This window comes from Arachis ipaensis, chromosome B10 (genome assembly GCF_059453495.1).
Source record: "Arachis ipaensis isolate K30076 ecotype BB chromosome B10, ASM5945349v1, whole genome shotgun sequence".
Lineage (NCBI taxonomy): Eukaryota > Viridiplantae > Streptophyta > Magnoliopsida > Fabales > Fabaceae > Arachis > Arachis ipaensis.
This window is the reverse complement of record NC_142435.1, coordinates 91,166,413-91,174,894: the sequence shown is the minus strand read 5'-3', so window position 1 is coordinate 91,174,894 and position 8,482 is coordinate 91,166,413. Positions and strand designations below refer to the sequence as shown.

The window sequence follows — 8,482 nt, the reverse complement described above, 5'->3', positions numbered from 1 at the left end:
GTAACCACGCCATTAGGCTCAAATCTCACTTGCTTGTGTTCTTAGCTCAAAAACCATGTTCCAAGATATATTCTTTCAAGCAAGTTCAACAAAAAATTTCAAGATTGGTAGGTTGCCCTAAAACAATTTTCTTGGAAAAGAAATCATCAACCTAACCAAGTAGTCCTAATAGGAAAGAAATGGTAAAAATATGTACAAATTCTAACTAACATGCAACCTATCATGCAATGCAATAACTAATCTAACAAAGAAAACTAAGAATTGGTGTTGGACAAGAAAATTGTTACCCACGGAGATCGGTCAGACGACCTCCCTACACTTGAAGATTGCACCGTCCTCAGTGCATGCAAAGTAGAGCAATGTGGACGGGTTGCTACAATTGATGAGTTCCGTCAAAAGATTGTGCGGATGACTTGTTTGTTGCCCCATTTAAAGCTATTCATTTCTCCCTTCTTAGTGGCCAACCTAAAAGGGGAGGAAAGAAGAACGACAATTAGGCCTACAACAAAGATATCAAAACAAGTAGAACGTAGGCCGGGGCTAATGCCAAATAAGAGTAAGGTTCTCACTATACGTTAGCTACGCATGTAAGTGAGAAAACAATATAAGCTAATGGCATATTAACTAATACTTGATGCAAGAGTAAAATCGAAGCATGAAGAGCATATGGCACATCAAGTTCAAATAAGAAGAAGTGGGTCATGAAAAACAATATTAGGTCATATAAATGCACAATGACACAAGAGTCATAAAAGATTAAGCATTGATTTAAAAGTTTCATCACCCAACAATATCAAACAAGTCAAGAGGCACCAAAATAATGCAAGAAAGTCTCACCAATTGAATAAGAGAATTAAACACCATTATTAAAATAGGAAACTCGAAAAAAATAAAGTAAAAACAGGCTATAAAAATAAAATAAAAATGCAAAGGAGAGAAGTATACGAATGCAATGGAGAAAAGAAAATGGAAGATGAGAAAAAAAACTCATTTTTTTTACCGGCGCGGACGCGTCATGTACGCGTGCGCGCCGATGCGTAGATTTGCCAAAGGGTGCATACGCGCCAGGTGCGCGTACGCGTAGATGAGTTGTGGAGGTATGGGCGCGGATGCGTACAATGTGCGTCCACGCGAGGTGAGTTAGGCTAAAGGCTCAAAGCTAGCCCAGAACTGGCACAAGTCTCGGGTCCTTGGCCTGGAAATGATTTTGGCAAATCGGTGTGCACGCGGCATGTGCGCGGGCGCGCGCATATAGAAAATATGGATATCGACGCGTATGCGCGCAGTGCGCGCACGCGTATGCACAGTTGTGCAATTGGCCCAGCTTTTGCATGAGATTGGCCCAACTCTTTGGAAAGAGTATGGGCCTGTATATACGTATTGACGCGCATGCGCACAGCGTGCGTACGTGTCCTTGACACTTTTTTTTTTAAATACTAAAAATAGCCTAAAATCTCCCTAACACTACTTATAACTCCAAAATCAACTACATATGCAAAATTATAAAATTCTATTTGGTTGTTGAAGGTTTTTCAAAAAAATAAACAAGGAAACTTGCATCACAAGTAACTAACAGCCAATTTATTAAAACAATTATATGGAAAGAGAACTACCTACAATAGTAACTCAAATAATTTATTAAGCAAGTCTACAAGAGAGTGGAAAGAGTTTACCATGGTGGGGTGTCTCCCACCTAGCACTTTTAGTTTAAGTCCTTAAGTTGGACCTTTGGGAAGCTCTTGTCATGGTGGCTTATGCTTGTACTCATCCTTGAATCTCCAAGGATCATTGTGCCTCAAATCGTTGATAGAAATTCCAACCGTCTTCACCAAGTTCGGGTGGAGTTCTACCCAAGGTATGAACTCCCTTGGTTGGTCTTCATGCTTCGATCCGGGATCCCATATCTTATTTTCGCACCGGTCTTCAAGTTGACTTCCATGTATTTCCCGTTCGGTTGGTTGACAGGTATGACAAGTAGAATTCTCTTTAGCGCACCAAATCTTCTTCTTAGACCCATGTAAAGTAGCATTCATCCAATCATAGTCCCTATACTTTGATGTTTTGACCTTCATGAGCCTAATTCCAAACCTCCAACTACTACACAACTCCCTTTTACTTTTAATTCCACAAAGTGCTCTAAGTTGACCATCATTTTCAATTAACCCATATTCAAGTGAGAAAGAAAAGCTTAGGGATGAGAATTTTACCCACTTGAATGTTGTGTTGGATGGTAATTTGGGGAGGGAGACCTCCCCACACTTAGACAATGTGAGGTCTACTTCTTTAGGCTCTTCTTTAGTTGTTTCCACCTCTTTGCAAGCTCCCTCAATTTCAACCTTTCCCTTTTTATCACTTGGCTTGGTGTTGTCTTCAAGAACTTCATCTTGCCCAATGGGAGATGATTCAATTTTGGATAGGAATTCATTGATGAATGAATTCATCTCTTGATTAACCTCTTCATATTCTTCAATTTCGATATACACTATGCCAACTTTTTCCTTTTGGTGGCTCTCTTCCGATTCACTCTCTTTCTCATTGCTCACCAAGGGTATGGAAGGTTATGCACATTCTTTTATAATTTCAACTTCATGTCCAATGGGAGAGGATTCCATTGTAGAGAGAAATTCATCCATGATTGAATCTATCTCTTGATAAGCCTCTTCCAAGTCTCCAACGATGATATGCCTTGGAGGTTGCGCACCCTCCTCAACATCAATATTAAGCTTCTTGGAAGAGTGCTCCATGATGCTACATTCCCTTGGACTTTCAACATCTCCTAAATCTTCAACCACTTCTTCCTTTTCTTCAACAATCATGGCTTTCTCTAGTTGCTCCAATACAAAATGGCATCCCTCATCCCCCACCAGAGTTTTCAATCTCTCCTTCATGCTATGCTCTTCAATTGATTCTCCATATGCAGCTATGGAAGCACCTTGAGTGTTCAAGAATTGGTAGGCTAAGGTATGCACTACCTTGGTCAAGTTAGTCACAAACTCTAGGGTGTTCCTTTGTATATCCGCTTGTCCTTGAAGTAGCAATGTGAGAGAGTCATCTATTGGGATTTGGGGTGGATAGGAGGGTTCATTATTTTGGAGAGAGGGTTTATAGTAGGAAGGTGGTTCTTCTTGGTAAGGGTATGGAGATGGTGTGCATTGAGGTGGTTCATGGTAGTAATCTTGATATGGTTGTGGTGGTTCTAAAGGTTCTTGCTCATAATGGTCATAAGAATATGGTATGGGTGATTGGTTATATGATGGATATGGATCATAGGAAGGTGTTTGGTAATAAGAGGCTTGTGAGAATGGTTGAGGTTCATGTTGAGGATAAGAGTCATAGGCATATGATGGTGGTAGTTGATTATCACAAAAAGAGTCACCATAGCCATTGAATTGACATGCATTAGGATGGAAATTATACCTATACGCAACTGGAGGTTGTTGCCAATAGGAGTGATCAATTCCTTGAGGCTCCTTCCAAATTTGTTGGTTCCATCCAAAATGAGTATCATCATTGAAGTTCACATTTCCTACAACACAATTAGAACCAAACTCATAGCCAAAGTGAGAATTCATGATAGCAAGAGAAAATGAAAACAAAATCAAATAAGAAGAAAGGAAATTAAATCCTAAAACTAGCAAGAACTAACAAGGAGGCAAAAGACAAACATATTCACAATATTCACATATATACAATAACCAAAAACACAACACCATTGCAATTCCCCAGCAACGGTGCCATTTTGATGAGAGGACTTTTGTGTGGTTTAGAATTCACAATTGAAATCTCGTTGCAAGTATAGTTTCTAAACCAAAAATAGTCCTTTCATATAAAAGATTGTTGATGAGCGGATAATTTATACGCTTTTTGACATTGTTTTTAGTATGTTTTTAGTAGGATCTAGTTACTTTTAGGGATGTTTTTAATAGATTTTGTGTTAAATTCACATTTCTGGACTTTACTATGAGTTTGTGTGTTTTTCTGTGATTTCAGGTATTTTCTGGCTGAAATTGAGGGACTTGAGCAGAAATCAGATTCAGAGGTTGAAAAAGGACTGCTGATGCTGTTGGATTCTGACCTCCCTGCACTCAAAGTGGATTTTCTGGAGCTACAGAACTCGAAATTGCGCGCTTCCAATTGCGTTGGAAAGTAGATATCCAGGGCTTTCCAGAAATATATAATAGTCCATACTTTGGCCAAGAATTGACGACGTAAACTGGCGTTCAACGCCAGCTTTCTACCCAAATCTGGCATCCAGCGCCAGAAAAGGATCCAAAACCAGAGTTGAACGCCCAAACTGGCACAAAAACTGGCGTTTAACTCCACAATTGGCCTCTGCACGTGCAACACTTAAGCTCAGCCCAAACACACACCAAGTGGGCCCCGGAAGTGGATTTATACATCAAATACTTACTCATGTAAACCCTAGTAGCTAGTTTATTATAAATAGGACCTCTTACAATTGTATTAGGCATCTTTGGATTACCTTATGATCCTTTGATCACGTTTTAGGGGGCTGGCCATCTCGGCCATGCCTGGACCTCCACTTATGTATTTTCAATGGTAGAGTTTCTACACTCCATAGATTAAGGTGTGGAGCTCTGCTGTTCCTCAAAGATTAATGCAAGTACTACTGTTTTCTATTCAATTCATCTTATTTCGCTTCTAAGATATCCATTCGCACCCAAGAACGTGATGAAGGTGATGATTATGTGTGACGCTCATCACCATCTCCGCTATGAACACGTGCCTGACAAACACTTCCGTTCTACATGAAATAAGCTAGAATGAATATCTCTTAGATCTCTTAACCGGAATCTTCGTGGCGTAAGCTAGAATGATGGCGGCATTCAAGAGAATCCGGAAAGTCTAAACCTTGTCTGTGGTATTCCGAGTAGGATTCAATGATTGAATGACTGTGACGAGCTTCAAACTCGCGAATGCTGGGCGTTAGTGACAGACGCAAAAGGAGGGTGAATCCTATTCCAGCATGATCGGGAACCGACAGATGAATAGCCGTGCCGTGACAGGGTGCGTGAGCATATTATTCACTGAGAGGAGGGGATGTAGCCACTGACAACGGTGATGCCCTTGCATAAAGCCAGCCATGGAAAGGAGTAAGACTGATTGGATGAAGATAGCAGGAAAGCAGAGGTTCAGAGGAACGAAAAGCATCTCCATTCGCTTATCTGAAATTCCTACCAATGATTTACATAAGTATCTCTATCCCTATTTTATTATATAATATTCGAAAACCACATAATTATTTTATATCCGCCTGACTGAGATCTACAAGGTGACCATAGCTTGCTTCATACCAACAATCTCCGTGGGATTCGACCCTTACTCACGTAAGGTATTACTTGGACGACCCAGTGCACTTGCTGGTTAGTTGTATCGAAGTTGTGACAGACTGTAAAACTAGATCAGAGTATCTGGCCTAAGAAGCCATTACCAGAGATCACAATTTCGTGCACCAAGTTTTTGGCGCCGTTGCCGGGGATTGTTTGAGTTTTCGGCAAGCTTTTGGTCCGGTAACATCAGTGCCAGATTCCCTTTTGATCCGGCAACAGCACCAAGTTTTTGGCGCCGTTGCCGGGGATTGTTCGAGTTTGGACAACTGACGGTTCATCTTGTTGCTCAGATTAGGTAATTTTCTTTTTGTTTTATTTTCAAAAATCTTTCAAAATTTTCTCCTTTGTTTTCGAAAAAAAAAAAGTTTTCAAAAATAAATTATTCTATGGCTTCAGAATTTTTAAGAATGAATTCTAGTGTTTCATGAAGCATGTTGAAGCCTGGCTGGCTGTAAAGCCATGTCTCAATCCTTATACTCAAGAGAAAAGCTTCTTTATCTTTCTTAGCCAATTGGCTGTTGAATGTAAGGAATGTCAGGCATGTCATGTCTGAGTTACATACTAAAGCTTGGCTGGCTATTAAGCCATGCCTGACCCTTTGATTGGAGCTTTAGAGCATAAGACTCCTGGAATTCATGTTGAAAATTTTGGAATCCTTATTTTTTCTTTTTCATATAAATTTTCGAAAAATATAAAATAAAAATCCAAAAAAATTTAGAAAATCATAAAAATCAAAAATATTTTTGTGCTCTTGTTTGAGTCTTGAGTCATATCATAAGTTTGGTGTCAATTGCATATGCATCTTGCATTTTTTCGAAAATATCATGCATTCATAGTGTTCTTCATGATCTTCAAGTTGTTCTTGGTAAGGCTTCTTGTTTGATCTTGATGATTTTTTGTTTTGTGTCTTTTCATGTTTATCATATGCATTCTTGAATTCTTAGTGCGTAAGCATTAAAGAATTCTAAGTTTGGTGTCTTGCATGTTTTCTTTGCATTAAAATTTTTTCAAAATTGTGTCTATGATGTTCATCTTGACATTCATGGTGTTCTTGGTGTTCATCTTGACATTCATAGCATTCTTGCATGCATTCATTGTTTTGATCTAAAAATTTCATGCATTGCATAATTTTCATGTTTTTCATAAAAATTTCAAAAATTAAAAAAAAAATATCTTTCCCTTTTTCTCTCATCAAATTCGAAAATTTGAGTTGACTTTTTCAAAAGTTTTTAAAATCAAATTGTTTCTTATGAGTCAAATCAAATTTTCAATTTGAAAATCTTATCGTTTTCAAAATCTTTTTCAAAAATCAAATCTTTTTCAAAATTCTTAGTTATTTTCGAAAATTTCAAAAATATTTTTCAAAAATCTTTTTCTTATTTTTATATAAAATTTTCGAAAATAACTAATCAATTAATGTTTTGATTCAAAAATTTCAAGTTTGTTACTTACTTGTTAAGAAAGATTCAAACTTTAAGTTCTAGAATCATATCTTGTGATTTCTTGTGAATCAAGTCATTAATTGTGATTTTAAAAATCAAATCTTTTTCAAAAACTAATTTCTATCATATCTTTTCAAAAATATCTACTTATCTTATCTTTTTCAAAAAATATCTTCTCAAAATATCTTTTCTAACTTCCTAACTTCTTATCTTTTCAAAATTTGTTTCAACTAACTAACTAACTTTTTGTTTGTTCCTTAACTTTTTCAAAACTACCTAACTAATTCTCTCTCTCTCATTTTTCGAAAATATCTTCCCCCTTTTTCAAAATTTCTTTTTAATTTATTAATTATTTTAATTTTTAAATCTTAATTTTCGAAAATCACTAACTCTTTTTCAAAAATTATTTTCGAAAATTCTCTTCTCTCTCATCTCCTTCTATTTTTTTTTTATTTATTCATCTACTAACATCTCTCCCTCATTCAAAAAAAAAAAAAGGATCTCTATTATTATTATTTTTCTGTGCCTTCTTCTTTGTCATATGAGCAGGAGCAAGGACAAGAATATTCTTGTTGAAGCAGATCCAGAACCTGAAAGGACTCTGAATTACAACTAACCAGTAAGCACCTGTTAGGAATTTTCAAACAAGAAGAGGAGATGGCAGCCGAAAATAATAATAATGCAAGGAGGATGCTTGGTGACTTTATTGCACCTAATTCCAATTTACATGGAAGAAGCATCTCCATTCCTGCCATTGGAGCAAACAAATTTGAGCTGAAACCTCAATTAGTTTCTCTGATGCAGCAGAACTGCAAGTTTCATGGACTTCCATCTGAAGATCCTTTTCAGTTCTTAACTGAATTCTTGCAGATATGTGATACTGTTAAGACTAATGGAGTAGATCCTGAAGTCTACAGGCTCATGCTTTTCCCTTTTGCTGTAAGAGACAGAGCTAGATTATGGTTGGATTCTCAACCCAAAGACAGCCTGAACTCTTGGGATAAGCTGGTCACGGCTTTCTTAGCCAAGTACTTTCCTCCTCAAAAGCTGAGCAAGCTTAGAGCTTATGTTCAAACCTTCAGACAGAAAGAAGGTGAATTCCTCTATGAAGCTTGGGAAAGATACAAACAGTTGACCAAAAAGTGTCCTTCTGACATGCTTTCAGAATGGACCATCCTGGATATATTCTATGATGGTTTTATCTGAGCTATCAAAGATGTCATTGGACACTTCTGCAGGTGGATCCATTCACCTGAAGAAAACGCCTGCAGAAGCTCAAGAACTCATTGACATGGTTGCTAATAACCAGTTCATGTACATTTCTGAAAGGAATCCTGTGAGTAATGGGACGCCTATGAAGAAGGGAGTTCTTGAAGTTGATACTCTGAATGCCATATTGGCTCAGAATAAAATATTGACTCAGCAAGTCAATATGATCTCTCAGAGTCTGCATGGAATGCAAGCTGCATCCAACAGTACTCAAGAGGCTTCTTATGAAAAAGAAGCTTATGATCCTGAGAACCCTGCAATAGCAGAGGTGAATTACTTAGGTGAACCTTATGGAAACACCTATAACTCAACATGGAGAAATCATCCAAATTTCTCATGGAAGGATCAAAAGCCTCAACAAGGCTTTAATAATGGTGGAAGAAACAGGTTTAGCAATAGCAAGCCTTTTCCATCATCAAC

The 8,482-nt window shown here is 37.6% G+C and overlaps 1 non-coding gene across 1 annotated transcript; it reads right to left on the bottom strand.

Annotated features, from left to right (window-relative positions):
* Positions 1–7,846: 7,846 nt before the first annotated feature.
* On the bottom strand, positions 7,847–7,954 carry LOC148580840 (small nucleolar RNA R71). Its single transcript, XR_015896675.1, has one exon. It is a non-coding gene; the product is annotated as a small nucleolar RNA R71 (small nucleolar RNA).
* Positions 7,955–8,482: the final 528 nt, after the last annotated feature.